Consider the following 25,944-nt stretch of genomic DNA (forward strand, 5'->3'; position numbering starts at 1 on the left):
AAAGAATCAGTGACATCGAAGACAGAAATCTGAAAATGACACGGATGGAAGAAGAAAGAGAATTGAGACTTAAAAGAAATGAAAGAACTCTACAAGAACTTTCTGACTCCATCAGAAAGAGCACTATAAGAATAATGGGATTACTAGAAGGAGAAGAAAGAGAGAAGGGAACAGAGAGTATATTCAAACAAATAGTCAAGGAGAACTTCCCAAACTGTGGAAAGAACTGGATCCTTGAACCCCAGAAGCAAACAGAACACCTAATTACCTCAACCCCAGGAGGCCTTCTCCAAGGCACATTATATCGAAGCTGTCAAAAATTAACAACAAAGAAAGAATCCTCAAGGCAGCCAGGAAAAAAAAGACATTAACTTACAAAGGAAAGTCCACTAGATTATCATCATATTTTTCAGCAGAAACTCTACAAGCCAGGAGGGAGTGGAACCAAGTATTCAAACTATTCAAAGAGAGAAACTATGAGCCAAGAATACTATATCCAGCAAAGATATCCTTTTAGATATGAAAGAGGAATAAAGACCTTTCCAGACATACAGAAACTGAGGGAATTTTCTAACACATGACGTGCACTACAAGAAATACTGAATGAAGCTATTAGACCAGCATAAATACGGATAATTTGCAGCAACCAAACCATAAAAGTGGGGAGAGTAAAGGCCTGAACCGGAATATAGGAATGGAGAACGTAAGCAAGATGAAGAAAATGCAATACTCTAAATATCAAAACTTCCTTTTACATAAAAAAAAAATCGAGAACTGAAATATGTAATGTAATAAAAGAAGAAACAGAGGGAAAAATCATAGAATACCACCACACAGAAATAATAGACAATAAAAAGGTAAAGAAACAATGGAAACACAGTCTTACCAGAAAACCAAAGATAGAATGATAGGAAATCTTCACATATCAGTAATCACCCTAAATGTAAATGGACTGAACTCACCAATAAAAAGGCACAGAGTAGCAGATTGGATCAAAAAACTAAACCCAACCATATGCTGCCTCCAAGAGACACCTCTCAAACATAGACTCAAAGTAAAAGGGTGGAAATTGACACTCCAAGCAAATGGTATCCAAAGAAAATCAGGTGTAGCCATACTGATATCAGATGAAACAGAGTTTGGGATAAAAGAGGTAACAAGAGACAAAGATGGACATGTCATAATGATAAAGGGGATTATACAACAAGAAGACATAACAGTCATCAATATTTATGCCCCCAATCAGGGAGCACTGAAATATACCAAGCAACTACTTACAAAACTAAAGGGAGAAATTGACCAAAACACAATGATGTATAGTAAATACATCATTGACAGCTATGGATAGATCATCCAAACAGAAAATAAAGAAAGAAATAGCAGCCCTAAATGACACATTAGATGAAATGGATATAATTGACATTTATAGAGCACTTCATCCTAGAACATCAAACTATACATTTTTTTCTAGTGTAAGTGGAACATTCTCAAGGATAGACCATATTTTGAGACATAAAACACACCTCAGCAAATTTAAGAAGATTGAAATCATACCAAGCTTGTTCTCTGATCACAAGGCTTTGAAATTGGATATCAACTGCAAACAAAGCAGGAAAAAACACAAATATGTGGAGATTAAACAACATACTTTTAAAGAACGACTGGGTCAAAGAAGAAATAAGAGGAGATATCAAAAGATACATAGAAACAAATGAGAATGAAAATACATCCTACCAAAATTTTTGGGATGCAGCAAAAGCAATTTTAAGAGGGAAATTTATATCATTACAGACCTATCACAAGAAACAAGAAAAATCCCAGATAAATAACCTCATGTTATACCTTAAAGAACTAGAAAAAGAAGAACAAATGAAACCCAAGGTCAGCAGAAGAAAGGAAATAATAAAAAATCAAAGTAGAACTAAATGAAATAGAGAACAAAAAGACAATAGAAAAAATTAATGTGACAAAGAGCTGGTTCTTTGAAAGATTTATAAAATTGACAAACCCTTGGCTAGACTCACTAAGATAAAAAGAGAAAAGACATTAATAAACAAAATCAGAAATGAAAGAGGGGAAGTTATCACGGATGCCACAGAAATACAAAGGATCATCCAACAGTACTATGAAGGACTATATGCCACCAAATTCAATAACCTAGAAGAAATGGAAAAGTTCTTAGAAACATAGTCTTCCTAGGCTGAATCACGAAGAACTGGAAAATCTAAATAGATGGATCACCAGAAAGGAAATTAAATGGATCATCTGAAACTTTTCGAAAAGCAAAAGCCTGGGACCAGATGGTTTCACTAGTGAATTTTACCAAACCTTCAAAGAGGATCTAATACCTGTCCTACTCAAATGCTTCCAAAAAATTGAAGAAGAGACAACACTCCCTAACTCATTTTATGAGGCCAACATTATCCTTACCTGATACCAAAACCTGGTAAGGATAGAGCAAAAAAAGAGAACTATAGACCAATGTCTCTGATGAATACAGATGAAAAAATCCTAAATAAATTCTAGCAAGTCGAATGCAACAATGCATTAAAAAGATTATTCATCACGACCAAGTGGGGTTCATCCCAGGGACACAAGGATGGTTCAACATACACAAATCCATCAATGTGATAGATCACATGAACGAAATAAAGGACAGAAATCATATGATTATATCAATTGATGCAGAAAAAGTGTTTGACAAGATACAACATCCATTTATGATTAAAACACTTAATAAAATAGGTATAGAAGGAAAAACCTAACATAATAAAGGCCATATATGACAAACCCTCAGCTAATATCATAATTAATGGTGGAAAACTGAAGCCCTTTTGCTGTATGTTCAGGAACATGACAGGGCTGTCCCCTATCACCTGTGCTTTTCAACATAGTGTTAGAAGTCCTCGCCAGAGCAATCAGGCAAGAGAAAGAAATAAAAGGCATCCAAATTGGGAATGAAGAGTTAAATTGTCACTCTTTTCAGATGACATGATGCTATATATAGAAAACCCTAAAGACTCCACCAAAAAGCTATTAGAAACAATAAACAAATACAGTAAAGTTGCCAGCCACAAAATCAATGTACAAAAGTCCATTGCATTCCTATATACTAACAATGAAATCTCAGAAAAAGAAATACAAAATAATTCCTTTTGCAATTGCAGCAAAAAGAATAAAATACCTAGGAATAAACTTAACCAAGGATGTGAAAGACCTATACGCTAAAAACTATAAGACATTTTTAAAAGAAATTGAAGAAGACACAAAGAAATGGAAAGACATTCCATGCTCATGGATTGGAAGAATCAACATAGTTAAAATGGCCATATTACCCAAAACAATATACAGATTTAATGCAATCCGCATCAAAATCCCAAAGGCATTTTTTAAAGAAATAGAACAAAAAAATCATCAGATTTGTATGGAACCACAAAAGACCCCAAATAGCCAAAGCAATCTTAAGAAAAAAGAACAATACTGGAGGTATCACACTCCCTGACTTTAGCTTGTACTACAGGGCTACAATAATCAAAACAGCATAGTATTGGCAGAAAAACAGACACATAGACCAATGGAATAGAACTGAGAACGCAGAAATAAACCAACATAAATATAGACCGATAATTTTTGACAAAGAAGCAAAAAATACACAATGAAGAAAAGAGAGCCTCTTCAATAAAGAGCTGGGAGATTTGGAAAGCCACTTGCAAAAGCATGAAACTGGACTTCTGTCACCATGTACCAAAATTAATTCAAAATGAATCAAAGACCTAAGCATAAGACCTGAATCAATAAACTGCATTGAAGAAAACATAAGTACTAAACTTATGGACCTTGGGTTCAAAGAGTATTTTATGAATTTGACTCCAAAGGCAAGGGAAGTAAAAGCTGAAATAAATGAATGGGACTATATCAAACTTTAAAGCTTCTGCACAGCAAAAGAAACCATGGATAAAATAAAGAGGCAACCAACTGAATGGGAGAAGATTTTTGCCAAGAGCTCCTCAAATAAGGGGCTAATATCCAAAATATACAAGGAATTCATACAACTCAAAACAAACATACAAAGAAAAACAAATCAAAACACAAACAACCCAATTAAAAAAATGGACAGAGGACCTGAAGATACATTTCTCCAAAGAGGACATACAAATGGCAAATAGGCATGAAAAAATGCTCTACATCACTAATTATCAGAGAAATGCAAATAAAAACCACAGTGAGAAATCACCTCACCCCAGTTAGAATGGCTATCATCAACAACACAAATAGTAACAAGTGTGGGAGAGGCTGTGGAGAAAAAGGAACCCTCATACACTGTTGGTGGGAATGCAGATTGGTGCAGCCACTATGGAAGGCATTGTGGAGATTCCTCAAAAAATTAAGAATAGAATTACTATCTGACCCAGCAATCCCTCTCAAGGGTATCTACCCCCAAAAAATCTGAAAACATTTATTCATAAATCCATATGTGCTCCAATGTTCATTGCAGGTTTATTTATGGTGGCCAAGACATGGAAACAACCAAAATGTCCTTCAAAAGATGAATGAAAAAAGAACTTGTGGTATTTATACACAATGGAATACTATTCGGCGATAAAAAAGATAAAATACCATTTATAACAACATGGATGATTACTGAGATTATAATGCTAAGCGAAATAAGTCAGACAGAAAAAATAAGAGAACCATGTGTTTTCACTGATATGTAGTATATAAAACTGAAAACAACAAAAGACAAGACAAACAAATGAAGGAACAAAAACTCATAGACATAGACAATAGTTTAGGGGCTACCAGAGGGTAAGGGGGGTGGGGGGGTGGTACATGAGGGTAAAGGGGAACAAATATATGGTGATGGAAGCAGAACTGACTCTAGGTGGTGAATACACAATGTGAGATACAGATAATGTATTACAGAATTGTACACCTGAAATCTATGTAATTTTACTAACAACTGTTACCCCGATAAACTTTAATTTAAAAAAAATAATATTACAATCTGCTAAAAATGAGTTACTTAGCTTTCCAAGAACTTATCTCCTCTGGTTTTCAGTAAGCATGCGAAATAGTGAATTCCAAAGGAATCCTTATAGAGTAATTCATTAGTTTTCAAGGGGAAAAAGTTTGATTAGATAATTTATGATTCAAAGAAAACTCCCTCTCATCCAGGGAGATGAATAGAGTGGTACATTCTTCAAATAAGAAAGAAAAAAACATTTACGCAAAGTCCTCAGTCAACAGTTACTAATTCTCTGTTTGAGTCTGACAATTACCCATTAAGAAGTGAACTTTAAGAATAAAGTTTTTCATGATCTTACCCTGTAGTTTACACACACTGAAGAGTTGGGAGCAACCTCCCTCTAACCCTCCCTGAGAGCCCAAGTATGGCTCTGTCTTTCCAGACATTTTTCCAGGAATGGGACAGCAGGGATCAGAAAGGAGGGCACAAGCTACTGCCAGTGGCAAGGATGGGATGAGAGGGCAAGAGGAAGGTTACAGTGGGGATGTGTATTTAGGGTGTGCATGCAGGGGAAGGGCACAGAGGCAGAGTTCAGACATCTGGAAGAATCAGACCAGAGTCAGAAGCTGACATCAAGAACAAGCACAGATGTGGCAGAGCAAATGGTCCTCTAGTGGAGGGACCCACCATTTATTTATAGATGGTATCCTGTTCATTGTCCAATGTGTGAATAGAGCAGTCCGCTGTGTCCGCCTAGGGGAATGAAAAATAACTATTGAATTGTAAACATTTAAATGAATCTTCGGTCATTTAGAAGTGGTGCTTTATGCTTATTTATTAAACTACCTCTTGCACTGAACCTGGTCAATAAGGAAAACGAAGTAAATCAAGGTCCATAACCTGAGAATCCCTGAGAATGATGCCAGAAAGGCTTGTCAGGGCTAGAACACTGACGTGGCCCTTGGCAATGTGTCTCATACTCTCCCTATGCCAGCAGATGGTGCAATGCACACCTGTGACACTTGTCACAAAACAGCTCTCTGATGTTTTTATTACAAGAACTTACATGGATCTTTACGCATGTAGGTGTCATCATGTACCCATGTGTTTCTTGACTAAGCTTCTCCCGAATAGTAGAATACTTTTCCTATAAAGCAGAAAGTCCCACCATCAGTTACGACCACACCTCAGCCACTTCCATTCTCCAAAGGATTCTTCCTTTGGAGAAGAAACTCATTTTACCACACGTGAGGGATCACTGCTTTAAACCTATATAATAACCAAGGAGATGAGATTCAGAAGTCACATCCTCCCTAACAAATCCCTGGCTGTCTCCCCACTCTCCATGGTGTATTGCTCCTCTGTGCTCACGTTGCCCTCTACCAGGGCACACATCTCAATTTCAGCACTTATCACAGAGTCCTGAGGTATCTGAGAGTCAGGCTGTAAGTTCCCCAGTGACAGAGACTGTGCTTTGCTTATCTCTGGGTCTCTAGGAACCACCAAGAACATAGTAGGAAGTTAATGTTTCTAAAAGCATTCCATGAATGTCTTCTAATCATCTTGATCAGGAAAAGTGTACTAATTCTACAATTAATTAAAATATTAACTGTTTCTATCAATTCTATCATATTTTAAAACATGTTTTCAAGGCTTATGCCGTAAGAAAAAATACTGACCTTGTGTGCTGTGGCTACATAAAGAACACAACTCAGATCTGCAAACATTTTCCAGGAATATACTGACCTTATTCAAGAAATCCCTCTTCTGGGAAAACCGGATATAGTTTAATAATGACTTACATCCATGATTTCCAAAATAATTTATCTGACTCATCAGTAAGTATTGATTAAGTGACTAGATTTGATTATTGTCTTAGAAGGATACGAAATAGCATTTACTCTGTGCAAAGACTGATATGTTTTGATCATTATATTAAGATAACACATAGCTGAAGAACAAAAAGACAGTAACGCCAGATATGTTCCTTTCTATATGTCCTAGGAGAGAAGATAGAACCATAGGTAAATTTATATGTAGATCAATGTTTTTCAGAGTTTAGGTGGTGACCTATTAGTAAATCATGAAGTCAAATCATTGGTTGTAACTTGAATTTTTAAAATGAAATAAACAGAACACAGAATGGAGTGAATGGATGGAGGGGAATTAAAAAGAATACAGTAGATAAAAATTAGAATATATTACTCTTGGTAAGGCTATGCCTTATTTTGTAAAATTTTATTTCACCTAAGTGGGTGCAAGTGATTGTGGGGTGTGTCTGTGCACATGTATGTATGTATGCATATGTGCTGGCAGTTCATCTAACAGGGATTTTTAAAAATAGATCTGTGTCAAAAAAGTTGCTGGAATAGATCACATAATTTTTTCATGACTGTTTGAAGAATAATTTGAAAGCTATACGTAATGCATGTCTTGATTACCAAAGCCGCGAAGAGAAAATAGGGGCTGTAACAGGGTTCCTGCTGTGAAATCCAAACATTATTTATGAGATTCAAAGACCTTATCATTTAAATATGAGGACTGATGCCTTTGATGAAGATACAGCATCTTAGTTAAAACAAACAAATGATTATCTTGGACAACAGTGTAAACAAGACCCTAATTCATGAAGCTGCTAATTGCTCTTCCCAGCTGCAGGAGATTGGCCTATACTCTGCCTCTCACCATGCATAGTGTATATAACATTTGTACACTCACTCTTGAAGTTCAGCCCAGCACAAGTCTCGTCATGCACACCAGAGCCTGGGGGCCAAAGAGGGGTCAGTTCAGAAAGAACCTGTCTAAAAGGCAGGTACTTAAAGTCATGAAGTGTGGCATTATAGACACATATTTACCTCTAAGTTGTGCTGGAAATTAAACTCATGTTTACATTACTTTATTTCCTCACAAAACTTAGTGATACGTCACTAAGAGAAGAAACTTGGGTGCATCCTTTGTAGCCAAAGGAAATTGATACTTCATATTGGGTTTTTTTAAAGTAATTCATAAAATTGGTATTCAGATAATGATGATCACAAATTCCCAAGTTGTCACATTTAATTCAACTTCAAACACAGATACATTAACCCACACTATAAAAAAATAACAGTTATCATGTTTTCATGTATCATATTATGTGCCAAATGCCACAAGGGACAATTTACACATAGTGTTTTGAACCCTCACTACCACTAATCTCATTCACACATATAAGGAAGGAAGGGAGGAAGGAAGGAAGGAAGGAGAGAGAGGAGAGGAGAAAGAGAGAGAGAGAGAGAGAGAGAGAGAGAGAGAGAGAGAGAGAGGAAGAAAGAGAAAGAAAGGGGAAGAAAGGGGAAGAAAGTAAGGAGGGAGGGAGGGAGAAGGGAAGAAAGAAAGAGGGAAGAAACCTGAGGTTCAGAAAGCATAGGTCCCCTGTGAAAGGTAAATGTCACTGATATTATTCAAATGTTGGTCTCAAAAACCCATGCTCTCTTTGTCCAATGTCTCCCATAATGTTTTTCAATCTATGCGTTTGGTATATGTTCATGAGGAGTGAATGCAATACCCACACATAAAATCATGGGTACTTATTCAAGAAAGATGCCAAACCACATAATAACTACATCTTTTATCATAAGGTAGTATCATTTCTGCTACCGTTAGCCAGAAATATGCAATTACTTTTCATTAGCAAAGTTGCCTTGGATGTCCCAATAAAATACAAAAAAACAAAAAAACAAAAAACAAAAAAAAACCAGAAAATACAAAAATACACCACCACCACAACCAAAAACTTAGTGCTTGATTCTGTGGTAATCTTAAAACTGAGAAGTAAATGAGCTACAAAAGACCCTGCTATTACAAACCGCATGTATGACCTCTGGTCCATGTCAGAAAATTGCCCCATCTGGGGAAGGACTATTTCATGAGGTCTCACCCTGACTACTATGCTAGGATTCAGCCTTGGAGATTTCTTTGAGGAAGAGGGCAGGCCCTAAGGTGTTGTAACCTCAGCCCACTGCTTAAAAAAAAAAAAAAAAAAGAGAGAAGGAACTAGTTAGTGCTGAACCTAAGGAAACCCTCTCTAAGATTTGGGTTGCATTTTTTTTTTTTTTAATCTCCCCTGTCTGTTCCACAAGCTGAAGCAGAGAAAGAGCGAGGAGACGTGGTCTTCTTTACATTCCCCAGTCAAAATCTTCTCTGCTCATCCAAGGTTGTTGGAAAAAGAGACTCCGTAAGGCCAGTGGGAGATCTCTTAAACAAGCTTCAGATTTGACCCAGAAGCACTTAGTCCTGACCGACAGGAGAGCAGCTTCCAAATCCTCTAAGATCTAAGAGTACATAAGACAGAAGACATCATATTGTGGAGTTTGCCAACATGTACGCAACTCCAATAGCCCCACGGTGCTTCAGCTATCCCCCCGGCATTTCCGTGACCCTCTCCCACTGCCCACAGCTGTGATTCTACCCACACATGTGCCCCCATGGGGAACTTCACTGGGAGGCATCCCATGGGATTGGTTCAAACACTAGAATCTGTATGGACTGTCCAGTTGCTGTAACAAGATTACCGTGTTTCCCTGAAAATAAAACCTAGCCAGACCATCAGCTCTAATGCGTCTTTTGGAGCAAAAATTAATATAAGACCTGGTCTGATATTATATTATATTATATTATATTATATTATATTATATTATATTATATTATACCCAGTCTTATATTAAAATAAGACTGGGTCTTATATTAATTTTTGCTCCAAAAGACGCATTAGAGCTGATGGTCTGGCTAGGTCTTATTTTTGGGGAAACACGGTAGTTCTGTATAAGAGTTTATGAATTGTCTCAGGGTTGGTGGATCGTATGTAAACTGAAATGTATCATTAAGAAAAATATCAATCTGTCATAAAAGGAGAAAGTATAGGTAAAACCAAAACACAACAAAAAAAAGAACACAGAGGTGTATAATTAATTGTTAACTGTTTGGACTCAAGTTAGATGTCCAAGGCTGGAAGCCTGATTCCACCACAGATTCTGAGCATGTTACTAAGCGTCTTTGTGCCTAGTTTCCTCATCTGAAAATGGAAATAATATGAGCCCCGACTTCACAAATGGTTGTGAGGATTACACAAGTTCATATATGTAAAGCACTCAGCAGAGTACTTCACACATAGCATCATACAGAGGATGCCAAAAAAACATACACACATTTTAAGAAAGGAAAAAACTGTATTAAAATTGTAATACTCAATATATGAGTATACTGATAAGAAAAGATGAATACAAGTCATGTTAGACTTCTGCAATTACAAGAGGTGCTCAAAGTGGTTACCATCAGCGTCCAGACACTTCTGATTATGGTGAACTACTGCTTGAGCAACATTGACCAAAGTGTCCACTTGTATACATTTTTTTGACACCCCCGGTATATGTATTAGTGATGGACTACCTCTCACTGAGAAAAACAAAACAAAACATGCATCCATTCAACAGATATCTACTGATATTAACTATTTAGAACTCTGGCTAGAATTGAACTGCTAACATTTCTGGAGGCTCAGAACTTCTAGACACTTCTAGAGACCTTAGTCTCTAAAAAGTATTGCTACTTCAAAATGGATTTGGCTTCCTTCCAACACTCTGAGGAAGCCATCACTGGACTGTCCATGCTGTGGGTGAATGGCCATTTCTGAGAGCTAATGCCTATATGTGGTAGGTATCTGGATGACAGTTTCAAAGTTGTCAACAGTTTTTTTCAGCTGGTATGAATGAGAAGAACAAATCTGCTCCTGAAACTCATTTTGAAAGCGACAACGCTTACAGAAAAGGATTCTAAGGAAAAGGACAAATAGTGAATTAGGAGAGGGGTGCCAGAGGAGCCACAGGTAATAACTGTGCCAGGCAGATTTTTCCCAATCCAAACTTTTGCTAGGATCTCTGGGTGCAGTAAATGACTTTAGGAGCATTTATGAAGGAAACTCCTCTTGCAGACCATTTTTTTTTTCTTTTGCTTGCGATAAAGCATTTTTATTTACATAAATAAATTGATATTTTAACCTCATATAATTGTACAAATCCAGTATTATTCTGATTCAAACAAAATTTAAATGATCGTATTTATATGATAACACGAAATTATCATATAGTAAATTTGGCTTTTTGAGGGAGGGGAGCTGTAAAGTTCTGCAAATTAACACATGTATAAGTTTGTGTAACCACCAGTTCCATCACCCCAACAAACTAACTCATGCTATCCCTTTACAATCACACCACCCCTTTGACATATCTCCTGGCAATCACAAATCTGTCCTCCTATGGCACTACGGACTTATCATTTTGAGGTTATATATAAGTAGGATCATACAGTCCGTGATGATCTGAGATTGGCTTCTTTCACTCAGTATAATGCCGTGGAGACCCAACCAAATTGTTGCATTAATAGTTGGATCTTTTTCACTGTTGAGTAAGATTCCATTGTTTGGTGCACCATTATGTATCCAGTCACCTTTTGAAGGACATTTAATTTGCTTCCAGTTTAGGCAATATAAATAAAACTGTTAATACACCAATGTCTACAGGTTTTTGTGTTCATGATATTAGTGCTCACCTCTAGTGCTCACCAATTTTTATATATACATTTTTCTTGACCCTTAGAATATCCAAGCTTGTGGATTACAAATTATTCTATCTCCATGGATTTTAGAATCCTACACTAGAAGCTCTTAGAACACAAGGGCAGGGGAAACTTGCATCCTCCTGTAATCATCCAAAACGGAGGCTCCTAACTCTTTCTGTCTAGTGGAATTTGCAATTCTCATCTCTTCGTTTAAGATGCTATGTTTAAAAATAATTTTTAAATTAAAGTAAATTAAAATTCATTCCCAAGTTTGTTTTGAAATTGTACAGTATTCCTTTAATCTTTCACATTAGGACACATCAATCATGCCAATTCTACATTCTGACAAGGAGTTTTATGTTTTAGATCCATGGTTCTCAAAGTGTGGTCCCTGGACCAGCAGCATTAGCATCACTTGGAAAGTTGTCAGAAATGCAAATACTTGGACCTCACCCCAGATCCGCTGACTCAGAAACTCTGGCGGTGAGTCCAGCAATCTGCATTGGGAAAAACCCTCTCGTTGATTTCTGATGCATGTGTAGATCTGAGAACCCCAGCTTTAGGGATGGGCCCTACAGAAGATAGAATGCCAGAGTCCGAAACTTCCCTTTGAGATGACTACTCACTCACTCACATTTACTTCCTTCTATAATAGCATTCACTGAAGGAAAAGGATGGCTCATTTTGTTAAAATATGGTCCCCGATCACCCAGTGACATTTATAAGACAGACAGTATAGTTCATTTTGGTCACTGGAGCAGAGCTATGGGATCAAAACCTGAAATCCCTAACTCCTCATTTGAAACAATAAATTCCTCATCCTACGCTCTATTTCTATCTTGCCATTTTATCAATGCTGATGGGCAGAGAACAAGTGTAAATGCAAGTTTCCTCTCTTCATTGACTCTGTTCTGTAACCCTGTCCTTAATGGGATATTGCTTATTAGCAGAGAAATAAGTGAATTCAGAGGGAAAATGAAGGAGAAAAGCAGCAAGCTTAGGTGCCCCCCATCACTGACCTCACAATAATGGATTACTCTTTTTATAATATAACCAGATTGAGAATGTATATGTAATATATATATATATATATATATATATATATATATATATATATACATATATATATAACATATAATATGTGTGTATGTATATATGTATTTATAAATGTATATATGAATATATACATATATATTTATCAAAGAATAGGTATATATATTCCCAACAATAAAATTGTAGGTAATCTCTTCTTTATCTAAGTAAACCTAGCTAATTCATACGATAGAATAGACAAAATAGGAAATTTAGAGCAATATGTTCTCTGTATATAATGTAAAATATATTAATATCAAATACATCATTATATTTACCTATAAACAATATTGCTAAGATGTCCCTTTCTTCTAATTAGCTAAATGAGGAAACAACTAAGATTATTTTGGTTGTTTGCTTCAAGTCACAAAATAGGACTTAAACATTTAATAAATAAACAAAAAGAACATTTACTCAGCACAGTCCCTAAATTTCTTTGTCCAAATATTGTAACAAAGGTACTACCTTTGACAAATCATGAATAAACAGGTTATTATCCTACGACTGGTACACTTGACTTTTGTTTCAGGGTAGGGCTGAAACTTCTGTTAACCTCACCACTTCCTTTATCTGAGAAACTGACTCCCTGAGGGTAGAAGGATTAAAACGGCCGCTTTGATCCTGTACATCTGCCAAAAGCAACCGTCACCCTCTGTGCCAAACACATGGAAAGCACAGGCAAAGAATGAGTGTGTGTGTGTGTGTGTGTGTGTGTGTGTGTGTGTGTGTGTGTGTGTGTTCCAGGTGTCTGGGGTTTGCTTGGTAGAAAACAAGTTGAGGAGAAACAGTCTATGAAGAAGCTCACACTGGCTAATTCTAATTCAAGATTTCCAGAAGATAATTTGAGGGAAAACATTAGTAAAAACTGATCATTTCATCCTCTATCTCAGTATATTACATAAATATGTGTTGGCAGGGAGGCTGAAAATCAGTTTATCTACCTGGCATTAGTTCTTCCCTCGTGGGACAAGAGGCGGATTGTAAATAAATCCGCCTCTGTAGCACTTTTCCCCATCCTAACAGAGGGATAGTTTACAATACATATTTGAAGAGCAAGAAAATATGCCTTCACCAGAAACAATCACAAAAGAGTGCCATTAAGCATGATTCTGAAAGCCCAAACTTTGTGAACCTATTAGAAAAAAAAAAGAAAAAAAAAAGGCAGTTTTTCTTTAAACTACTCATCACTCAACTGGTATCTCCAAAACCTTTCTTTTTTTTTTTTTTTCATTTATTTACTCAAATTTTTTTAAATTAACATTTTCTTTTAGTTGCTTATTCTGAATATTTCTACTCAAGTGTGAACCATTGGGTCCCTTAAGTCAAGTAGTTTTTTTTGTTTGTTTTTTTAATTCTTTTCCTATACTGTGTGATATGTATTGTCTACACCTTATAGAACCCAATGCAAAAGAATCCCACCATCCCCCCAAATCTTTTATGTCTCTTTTTTTTTCCTTTTCAATAACCCATGGACAGATAAAATACTTGTGACGCTTAACTACAACCTCATAGCATTTTAAACCAAGTATTGATATATACATAATTCCATTATACATGTTTTTCTAGGTTTCAATGTTTTAATGGATAAATAGTCTTTTAAATGAAAGCAAGGAGGGAGATTACATGTCTATTATGCAGCAAGTATTTGACACACGATAACTGGTGAAGGAAGTATTTTTGCCCACATCTTGTAACAAAAAAAAATTTGAAACTCACAATGGTTAATTAACTTGGCCAGGCCGGTGAGAGGCAGAGAAGGAATTCAAACTTAAGTCACTTTGACCTCAAGCCTATTGCCCTTCAATGGGGACAGTAGGAGAAAGGGTGCCCCCAGGATAGGTAACATCAGGAGCTGAGAATCCATCCTTGCCCCAAATGGAAGCCACGGCATAGATGTGAAAGGCCTGCACACAAATTTCCAACTATGCTGTACCGATTTCAAAAGTGAATTCCCACGTCCTTTTGTTACGGCCCCACCACATATCCTTCCACTCTCCTGATTCTCACATCCTGATCCTGATCTCCAGATTAGATCTAATTCTCTGTGTTTCATATGGCTTTTGCATGTTACAGTGTAAATCATATTACAAAGGAAAAAATAAAAGAAGGATGAAATAAACATCTTTCTTTTTCCTTAGATAAGAATCCCCAAGTATGCTGCAACAGAAATTTTGCCACGGCTGTGACCACTGCCAAGAGCACATCAGTGGGGATATCAAATGGGCACATGAGTCCCTTTCACATGAGAGGCAGTTCATAAATATCAGTTAATATTTACGCTGCAAAACAATAAAACAGATTATTTTTCCAAAATAACCCCACAAGCTGCACTTGATCAAAATTGATTCAAAGGTAAATTCAGAATTTGTAGAGGAATGCTGATTTTTCCTTATCATCACCACTGTCCCTGTGGCTTCACCAAATGATACAGCAGGATACAGAAATCTTGAATTTCTATACTGATAAGAATTTTTGCCTGGAGAAACAAGGTAGTTCAGAGGGCAGAAGAAGCCAGCCAGCCAAGGGAAGGAACTCCCGCAGAGCACAACAAATGGCACTAATGACCAAATCAATACAGAAATAAGCACAGGTTTCCTCCACAAAAGGCCACTGGGTAGCTTTCCTAAAAAGTGCAGAAAATCATCACATTCCTTTCATTTAGATTTTTTTCTTACCGTTTATCAGTGTACTTCATCGGGAATAACCAAAAGTTGACTTTCTACCAATTCAAAACATTAGGTAAGTTCACCAAGACTTGGAGTAAAATACATCAAGCTTTCAAATTTTCAGGTCTGGTTCCGTCTCACAGCCATGAATTCCTTGACTAACAGTGTACATTGTTTGATCCCTGCCTAAGCCCAAAGATCTAATCTATAAACAACAACACAAGTGATATCACCTCATCCTTTCTTAAAAACATCAAAACCAATCTATTTTCACAGCCAGGTCAAAACAATGAGGTAATGTTTTCTGGTGATTTTAGAAAAATTGATTTTAGAGCTTTCTTCTCTTGCTAGATCTGCTGGGTAAATCTCTGATTATACAAATGGCCTTCTGCTGGATATAATTATTGCTTATCTGCAAAGTGTACAAATCATAAGTCTATTACAACTTTATTTGAAATCATTTCTAGTTCTCAAAGATGCAAATTGCTCCTGGAAGAGTGCTAAGACTGAAAACTCTCTACGCTTTACCCAGACAAATCTAGAAGGAAGCTTAGTTAACTTTGTAAATATAGGCATCAGAGCCACAATCTTACCCCACATGAGTCAGCACTAGTAGTTAATGAAATACTGTGTGGAATTTGGTGTCCACACGGAATAATAAATTATCCACGCCCAAATCTCTTTTTCAAGGTTCCCACTGCCCATCCAAGCTTATAAAAGGTCAAACCCTACTATCTACGCAGATGAGCATCTTCTAGAAAGTCATCTGGACTTTAGGTGTCCACTGAATCCTTGGCTTGGAAGTGCTTATCATGTGCGCTATGGCTGGGCTGAAAATGAACTCCAATTATGCGTGAACAAAATACTCATCACATCATGAAAACATTCTCACGATTGAGAGGGATCTTAAGAGGATGATTTACTTGTGTGAGGCCTATGGCATCAAGCAAGGGTTGTGATAAGGACGAAACAAAGGACGAGCAAGCAAAATAATGTGAGCACTGGGAAACAATAAATAAATAATACTAAGCACTGGGCTAAGCACTTCATTTTTAAATCTTACAACCATCCCATTTTAGAAATGAGGAAGCTGAAATTTAGAAAGCTTAAGAAATGTACTAAATTGCAGAGTGGGATCTGAACCCTGGTCTGGGACCCCATATGCTCTTTACTTAGCCAACTATTCTTGATAAAATTCCCTTCTAATCATTTCACTCATATTTGGTAGCATTAATGTTTATTTTCAAGGCTGAAAATAAAAAGTATAACCCAAATTTATAGGCAATGCAACATAAAACTGACCCATAAATATTAAACAAAAAAGGCCATTGAATCACAGAAATTAAACCAGAAAAGATTTCAGCAATCATCTGGTGTAATCCTGTTGTTTTATGGTAACTTCTAAAAGCAGATTCTTTCTCCATGTTTCAGGCCAAGATATGAACCAGGTCTGGGGCAATGTATGCAGATATCGCTCTGCTTCCAAATACCTAAATATTTATCTCTGCCAATGAAAAGAACTGCATCCTTTTCTGGGGGAAAAAAAAAAAATCATCCTTCAGGTAACCTACAGATCAAATCTAACTCCTCTGAAGTGTCCCTACAAAACCATATGTATCCTGTCTCCTTCTCATCACACGTGCTATTTTTTAATCTATTAAGGACTTTGATAATAGCCTGAAATGATTGTAGTTTCCTTTCTTATGACACAAATGTGGAATCTCACAACAAACTCAAAGAATAATTTGCCTGTAGAAAAATCTACTTTTTAATTCTAAATAGATATTTTGGGGTGATCTAATATGAATTTGAACTTTGTAGTTCATAATTCCAGTTAAATTTGTATCAGTTGCTTGCAGCTTTAGTAATATTGTCATTGTGTGATTTTATAAAATCAAAAAAGAGAACATGGGGAAAATAAAAAAGAGAATATGACTGGCTCACCCCAAGTCAATATACATCCATCTTAATCAGAGGATATCCTTTCTCTTGTTAGAGAGCTTCCCAACTGAGTTTTAGCTTGTGGTCTAACCAACAACATAAGTTTTCCCCAGCAATTTACCAGTGGTGCTCATTCTTCCATGTTTGTTTTCTGGAAACAATATGGTTTCTACTCTTTAGGCATACTCCTTATCATGTTTTCTAATTCACTTTACTGGTAAAGAAATATTTTTCTCATTTGTCAAAATTAATTCATATTGCTGTATCATCCAAGATATTGTCTCTATCTATCATTTTGGAGTTTCCTCATAGTCTCAATCATGCAATTCATTGTTCAAACTGTTAAAATGCATTTATCTCTCCCAAATGCCTAAAAATCCTACACAGCCAATTTCCCAAATATTTAGCATGTGACCTGACACATAGGAAACTCTCAATAAATATTTGAGAAACAAAAATCAACAAAAGAATAATCATGATATCTGATGCAAAGACAAGTCTTGCTTGTGTGGACAAGAACTCAGTTCTCCTCAATTCGCATGCATAGAAATTCCTCTACTTTGATACGGTGTGGTCCAGAATACATTTTTTTCTGGCTTACTGATGAGAATACCAGCGGTGTCAGAATCTATTGCTTTCTATGTGTTCCGAAAGCCTATTACGGTCTCAGAGAAAAAAAGAATGTGCACCTCGTCTCTCTAAATTAAGGTGCCAGGTTTTGGGTTTCTTTGGGAAGTAGATGGGTAAATAGAAGTTCAATCAATCAGAACCACACTTAGCATATCTTAAAATGTAGGAGGTAAGCAAACCCACTCCATCCTTAATCAGCTGAATCCCTTCCTTTTGGACTACATTATTTTTACATAGGGGTAAAACATTAATCCAGTTTTCAATGGTCCTGAGTGGATTAAATGGTTTGCCATTTAACCCTGATAAATCCTATCACTATGCCCTCATAACAGGGAGAAGGGCTACTCTCCTATAGGTTAGTTGAAGCTATTCTGCTGAAGGAAGGAAGAGGGGTCTGGAATTCCCCAATTTATCTGTATTCTTTCTCCCTCCCTACCTCCCTCACCCCAGCCTTCTCATCCAACACTGCCTATTTGCCCAGACCTTCAGAGAAGTAGATTCTTTCCCGGCATCCTGGACCACTTTCACCGTGGCTAAAGGTATATATCCAGTAAACATGAGTTGTCTCCAGTTCCACGTACCAATGATTTGGAAATTATTTGTGAACTTGGCTTTGCCTCCTCTCCTCTCCTCTCCATGGAGATGGAAAAGTGATCTACGTATTCAGTTTAAGCAGAATATTTTAGGGGCCTTGTTATTCCTGTAGAAGCCCCAGCCATTGCCTGAGATCTGAAGAAACTTCTTTGTAAGAGCCAAAATAATCTCCAGTTCAGTTGCAATTTACATATAATGGCATCTCTTTGTTCTCTTTTTCAGAAAGGTGAATGTCAAACTCACTGAAGCGGAAACTCGAGGGAAACAAATACAATTAAAACTTTACTTAGAGCTGATTTTGAATCCTGAATCCTGATTTTGAATCCTGAATATTAGATGCCATCAACAATATAAAACTCAATTTTTAACTCAAGAAACTGATTAAATATCTGCCACATGTAAACAAGAATTGCTAAGGAAGAGTAAAGAAAAATATATTGGGAAGTATGCTTTGGGGCTAAATTATTTTTTTCTTAATGTGAGTTAAATGACTTGTATTTAAGCATGTGTCTTATGCTGATTTTATATATATATATATATATATATATATATATATACACACACACACATATACACACACATATACATATATGTGTATATGTATGTATGCATACGTATGTATGTATATGCATATGTATGTATGTGTGTGTGTGATATATATGTATGTACAAACACACCAGGATGCCAAAAAACAATGTATACAAGTGGATACTTTGGTCAATGTTGCTCAAGCAGCAGTTCACCATAATCAGAAGTGTCTGGATGCTGATGGTAACCACTTTGAGCACCTCTTGTAACTGCAGAAGTCAAATGTGACTTGTATTTGTCTTTCGTTATTGGTATATGTGTATATCGAGTATTACAATTTTAATAGTTTTTCTTTCTTAAAATGTGTATACTTTTTTTTTTTTTTGGCATCCTCTGTATATATAATCTGTCTACGCTTTCCTTGTTTTTGTTTCAGCCAATATTAGAATACCGAAGGTTACACATTTATTCTCATGTACCTTCTGAGAAGTTCCATTGGATAACTTTCTGATTGTGCTATCCCTGAGAAGAATGGCTGATCCTCAAATTACAATTGAAAAATAAAGTGCGAGTCTCTGAATAATTTACTGCTCTGCATGGCTCGCCCTCTTCTGCGCTGAACACCACTCGCGGTACTCCATTGCCCTTTAGGGGAATCATCTAATTAAACCCCAATTATGAGAGCAGTTTCCCCATCCTGTGGTCATTTTCACACAGATGCAGAAATGATTCATTTCAGTGAAACTAACGCACAGATACTGAAGGGTCAGAGGCCAGATCAGCTGCCCAGTCCAAACAGCTCACTGGTGCTCAGAGAGAGGAAATGGGAACCTCCGTGGGGGTGCCAGGGAGCCCATCAGCAAGCCCAAAGCTCTGCTTGCTTTCAGATCTCAGAGGAAGTTGAAAACTGTTTCCATCTCCCATCCACTCCAAATCTGCTGCTTACTGGCTCTCACCCAGTGTCCATGGATCCATTCCAACCCCATTCTAGTCAACGGTCCGGTTCTGTAGCCACTTCTTTTAGATGATAGAAATTGCACAATTAAAATGTTTTGGACAAACAATACATATATGCTCCTCTTTTAGACAAATCTGAACTGGGCTACTCCTTCCCTTGGAGACTGACAGAAGATAATGGCCTTAGTAAACATCATTATTCTTATACAATGCACACCTCCTGCATTCGTTACTGCCTTAGCTTGGTCCTTGATATTTCGTAGGCACAGAAAGAGTAAAGCTAGTTTCCAATTTTAACCATTCAAATTTTTATAGGGTGGAAACAAAAGAAGTTGACAATTACTAAAAGAAAAAAAATAAAGGGAGATTTGTCTCATTTATGTGTATATATATATATACATGTATACATATATACATATATATGTATATGTATATATATAATCAGGTTAAATCTCTCTCTGAAGTTTTGCATATGAAAAGATGATGGTTTCTTTTTAAGAATTATACCAGGTACCTTGTTTCTGCTTCAATCCTTTAAGTAGGCCTTACCCTGCTTTATAAATGAGAAAATTGAAGCAATGAGAAATTAACCAAATTGCTAAAATAACTAGTAATTTCTTTAGATTGGACTGGTGTTACTACACAATTTAACCCGCAGAAACCATGAAACACAGAGAGGTTTAGAGTCTTGGCCATAGTCACACTATCCGTTATTTATTCAGACTTAGAAGCCAAACACCAGGACTAGTAGTTCGGGGGCTAAATTGCATATTTATGGAGGTAAGCTTTGGAGAAGTGAGATTTGGATACACCACCATATTTAGGCCTTGTGTTCCCAGACCTTTGCTTTTATTTCAAATCTTGTACATTTTTTTGGACCTGCAGAATTCCACGGAGCACCATGTATCTCTTTAGTGAAGACTTCCTTCATTACAAACACCAGTTACCTGCTCCCACTAACATTAGCTCCTAGCATACCTATACGAACCCTCTGTTAGTTTTAACCTGACTTTTGATCCAAAGTTCCACTGAGTTCAAAGCATGTCCCTGACCACGGCTTCCCACATAATTTCTGACCAATAATGCAGACATTATGATCAGCTGTGTGATAAAATAATATCCCTCTTGAAGGGATATTTACATCCTTTTCCTAAAATATGTATTCATATATATACATGTACATATATATATGTGTGTGTATATATATATATATATATATATATATATATATATATATATATTTTTTTTTTTTTTTTTAAATATATAAACTCTCTCACATGTAACTAGGTATGCTCTCTCACCTCTTGACACTGGAAAATAATTCAAAATCATTGAAAACTAAGTCATTCATAGTTCCGGAGGAGGACAATAATTATAATAATTAAAGCATCCAGTTGTTAAGAGTGCTTAACTGTGCTTAAGCAGATAGCAACAGCATGTAACACACAATATGATTGCATGCTATATTATTTAATTCTTCCAGAATTCTGTTAGTGATTATGTGGAAACTTCAGGGGTGGAGTAAGATTTTAATCTTCACAAAGGAAATATGTGCTGTGACCAAAGTTAAATCAGCACCGGAGTGGAAACAAATGAAGAATCATTAATACCAACTAATTGTTAGCAGTGGGACTTTTGAATTCATCTTGAGTACTATGACAGATGTTTGATAATTTTCTAAAATTCGTTCAATATCAGCATATCTAATTAAATTTAAAATAAACAAACATAAAGCTATGTAATTTAAAAGTGTTAGCTAGATCATTCTCATAATCCACATAAAATAAATGAGATCATAGATATGACTACAAAGTTCTGACAATTAATTTATTTGACGGAATTTAATAGTAATTTTAACCTAACTATGTGCTGCAATGGCTTAAATAGTCATCATTTGACTATAAATATTAATCTTCTTTCTCCAAAAAATGAAAATAAAGTGCCATATTTCCCATCAAAAGGCTTTTTTAACACTCTCATTAAAAAAAAAAAAAGTGTTTTAAAGAAGCACCTTATGAGTATTTAAAGCTTGCAAATGCTGCCAAAATCTTGATTCTGTCACATACTCATATGGAATCTACATATTTTCTGTCCAACAGCTTTTTGATGATTAAATTAAGTCAGATGCCAGCAATTCTGGAATTTCTACCAAAGTTACATACATATTAATTAGCATGGTGCTAAGAAAAACATGTCAGTGCAGAGAACTTCACATGAGGATTTCACCTTGAGGTTTTAGAAACATTGTTATACAACTTTTTATAAAAGCTGTTAAAGCAATTTGATAGCTTTTTATTTTCTTATTGAGTTATGAGCAAATAAAAGTTAAACAATTATGTTTAGTCCCCGAATTTCATTGAGTTTCATGCCCTTCCTTCACTCTCTGTTGAGCCATAGCTTGATTCTTCTAGATTTCTGTAACAGTGGTGAGATCATCTGAAAGAAACTCAGATTACTAAACAATTAGATAATAGCTGGGCCTTCCGATTTATATGTCAAGAGGTATTCTAGTTGGACTCCCAGGGCCAGCAAACTTTTAGAAATTGATGTTTCCACTTTGTTCTCTGAAGACCTTGAAACATTTTACCTCAACTATTGTTGGTTCTCAAATTTTGACTAGATCAAAGTATGTCAACATGCATGAATTTTTTTCCCCTTTAAGATATGATTCTATACACTAGAATGTTCTAAAGTAAGTATTATATCTTGGCAATTAGAAGAAAATCTGCTAAATATATCAGCACCACTCCTCTGGCTTCCGTTTCCCTATTAGATGGTCCTCGTTCTTATCTCAAGTATTTAGTGTGTAATAAAGAGGCAACCGACGATAATACAAATGCAAAAGAATGCGTATTAGGTAAGAATTACAGCACTCAATCTGGTTGAGAAGTCCCTCAGTTCTTCTGGATTTTCCTATTACAAAACCTTATTTCTTAGCTTGTGTGGGTATCAGGGATTGATTACTGGGTTTATCTAGGTAGATAAGCTTTGTGAATATGTCTCAATGAAAAAAATCTGTAGAAAAAAGACTGTATATTACGTTATGCAATTCTGTGTAGAAACGTTAAGCACAACAGGCCAAATAAATCTCTACAAAATTTGCCACGACACTTGGTAGAAGAAGTGACGTAATTGTTTTCCTGTTAAAAATCTTGAACTCTTCCTCTCAATTGAAACCATATTTTATTTTTATTTATCTTAAAACCAATGTTATTATTTAGAGAAGCAATTTTATTAACAGAATATTAATATTTTGTGTGTTATCCACAATGGATTTTTAATGTAAGAACTGCTGTATCATTTTGAAGTAGTGTGAAATATGAGAATGTGGTAAGAGGCCTGGTTTTCAAAGGGATAATGATTAGTGGGCCCCTGTCCCCTTTATCTGGAGAAAATTATTTTCTGTTGCTAGATAAAAGGAATAATTGTAGAGTACTTTAAAAGTGTATGAATTTATGACTAAGGAATAATTATGAATATGAACTTTGAATGAGACAATTTTGGACTAAATCTTTAGCAATTTAATTGTGATTTTATGCTAATAGATATCACTTGACTATAGAACTTATGAAAAATCTTATATAACCTGTAGCATTGACATGTCTATTAAGTGGGGGTTATAAAAAACAACCAGAAGAAATTTCCTGGGGAAATGTACGTAGAGGAATTTAAAATATTGATTTAGTGTGGCCGTAGACAGTGATTAGCAAACGCTACCTGGCGATGCTAAGATCTATGCTGGCAGCTATAAAAAAAAGAACATAACATAATACCAAGGATTCAATTTGTAAGTAGAGAGTCAATTTGGTATATTTTAGTCAATCCTTTTGTTTTTCAATATCCCTTCAATTGCCCAAAATAATTATTTTAATTCACTTTTTAGTTTACCTGAATAACTACTGCCCAGGGCATAGATATGCCCCAGTAATTTAGGGAAAGGTACATTCAAAATGTTATATGGGCATTTTGTGCCGTAAGAAAATGTCATCAGACTACAGAGGATTTTGAGACCACAGATAACAATGCTACCAAACATTAAAAATTGTTGAATGAACTTGATTCTCTGTCTCAAGCACTTTATTCCTTACCAAGCATATTACAGACAATTTAATACTTTGTATCTCAGCTCATATCTAATTCTCACAGAAATAAAATGGTTATGATGTAAATTTAAGTAATAAATACTTCAAACAACCAGGGCCAAGTTTAATCCAAAATGAGCAAAATTAATTTGAATTATAAGACTCCGAGTCACTGAACAATATCAATTTATTAGAACTTGGCATTAATACACCTTAAAGGAAACTAACACTCAGGAGCAAACAAATCTAGTCACATATACGAGTTTATCTCACTAATATTCTTTTTTACCTTCAGTAGTTCTTCAGCACTTATTTATATCTCTGCTGGAAATCATTTATCATATTTAACTTTAAATGTTAGAATTAAAAATAAAAGAAAGCAAAGTCAGCAGAAATACAGAGCCTCTGAAACCACAGATTTTCTAAAAAATAAAGATCCTTTGTCTAAAGACAAGAAGTACATATTTTATAAGTTCATCATCACTGATTCGAAATATGTTCAGGACTATACAGGTGACATAATGCATTTTTAAGGAAGCCAATTCTTTTTCTGATTAGAGATTCACAAATTTCTAAACATGCTACAACCCTGTGGTACCAGGTAGAATGATGCCAGTACTTACCATTTGAAGAAATGGCTTTCAGTGTCGACATCATTTTTAAGCCCCATATTCTTTCCTGATCTTGTCACAAAGCAGATCAGAATTAAACTAGCTTATATACAAATGGTTCATTTGCAGTTTCCAAACTTATGGACTTTAAATTGTCTCCCCATACTAATGAGAATTCAATCATATTCATTTCTGGCTACGTTGTGTATTGTTGTCTTCAGTGGCTGACTCATTCCACACTCTACTCATGTAGCTTATTATTATCTTGTCCACGGACAAAATACACATTGAATTCAGATGAGAATGCCTACTGACTTGAGAATCTTGAGAAAGGTAGATAGATGACCACTAAGGGAAATATTACAGCCAGTGTGGTTTACTTTCCCCTCTAGATGTACAGAGTGGAAAACACAAACAATAACAACAAATAACAGTAACTCCTTGCGATGTATTTCCCTTAGTAGTTTTTATTGTTTTGGATAGAAATTGGCAAAATCCAGAACAACTTTGGACATTGCTCTAACAGCTTTATTGAACAATAATTATCTGACTCACTTTCCCACTTAATAAAAACTTCTCACTTTCTCTTATGTTTATTAAGTTTGAAACCAGTTAGGCATTTGCCTAATCAGTTGCACTCTGAACAAAGACATAACCTGATTATAGTATGTTATTAATATGAAACTGAACAACAGAGACTGTTCTGACTGACCATTCTCATGTTGTACCAGAAGGCAAGTGTTCTGCATATATGCAAACACTGCAGACAGATGGCTTCTTATGTTTTATGTACTGTAATATTAAGATATTTTCCCCCTCATTACATTCCAAAAATTATCAGTGCTGCCTCTGCTATCTACATTTTTAAAGTATTTAATCTTCAGTAACATAATCTATCATGTTTATCTGAAGCAAGAAGAGCAAACAACTCAAATGTTCTATTGAGTTCAATCAAAACTTCCTGCTTTACTTAGTTGCCACAATTCTGGACCTAGACTCCAAGTTTATAAAGGAAAATGAAGAAAAAAAAAATCACAAGGCAGAGCTTCAAGTTATAATACCTTAGAAAGATGTTAGTTATTCTATACCCAAAATATTTTACATGCCCCAAACCCTTCACTAGAACAATATTATAAAAATCTGAAATCATTTCTGCACTTCTCACCACCCAAGAATCTGACAGTTTGTCTTAAAAATTGTATTTATGCAGGAACTCCCCGGTGAGTATCTCCCTTAAGTTTCAAGGCACTCCAATTACTGAGTCTTCTTTCTAAGCATTACTG

General features: G+C 35.7%; 1 protein-coding gene across 10 annotated transcripts in view; it reads right to left on the reverse strand.

Annotated features, from left to right (window-relative positions):
* ARPP21 (cAMP regulated phosphoprotein 21) overlaps window positions 1-25,944 on the reverse strand; it is a 424,506-nt gene that overhangs the window by 130,836 nt on the left and 267,726 nt on the right. Inside the window, exon 1 of one of the 10 annotated variants that reach the window (XM_074312645.2) lies at window positions 24,674-24,859. The exons of the other annotated variants lie outside the window; for them this stretch is intronic. The gene's annotated coding sequence lies outside the window, so the exon portion shown is untranslated. Of the gene's footprint in view, window positions 1-24,673; window positions 24,860-25,944 lie in introns of those variants that run through there. 10 annotated transcript variants of the gene reach the window in all.

This window comes from Rhinolophus sinicus, chromosome 5 (assembly GCF_057876585.1).
Source record: "Rhinolophus sinicus isolate RSI-liver-muscle chromosome 5, RSI-T2T, whole genome shotgun sequence".
NCBI classification, from domain to species: Eukaryota; Metazoa; Chordata; class Mammalia; order Chiroptera; family Rhinolophidae; genus Rhinolophus; species Rhinolophus sinicus.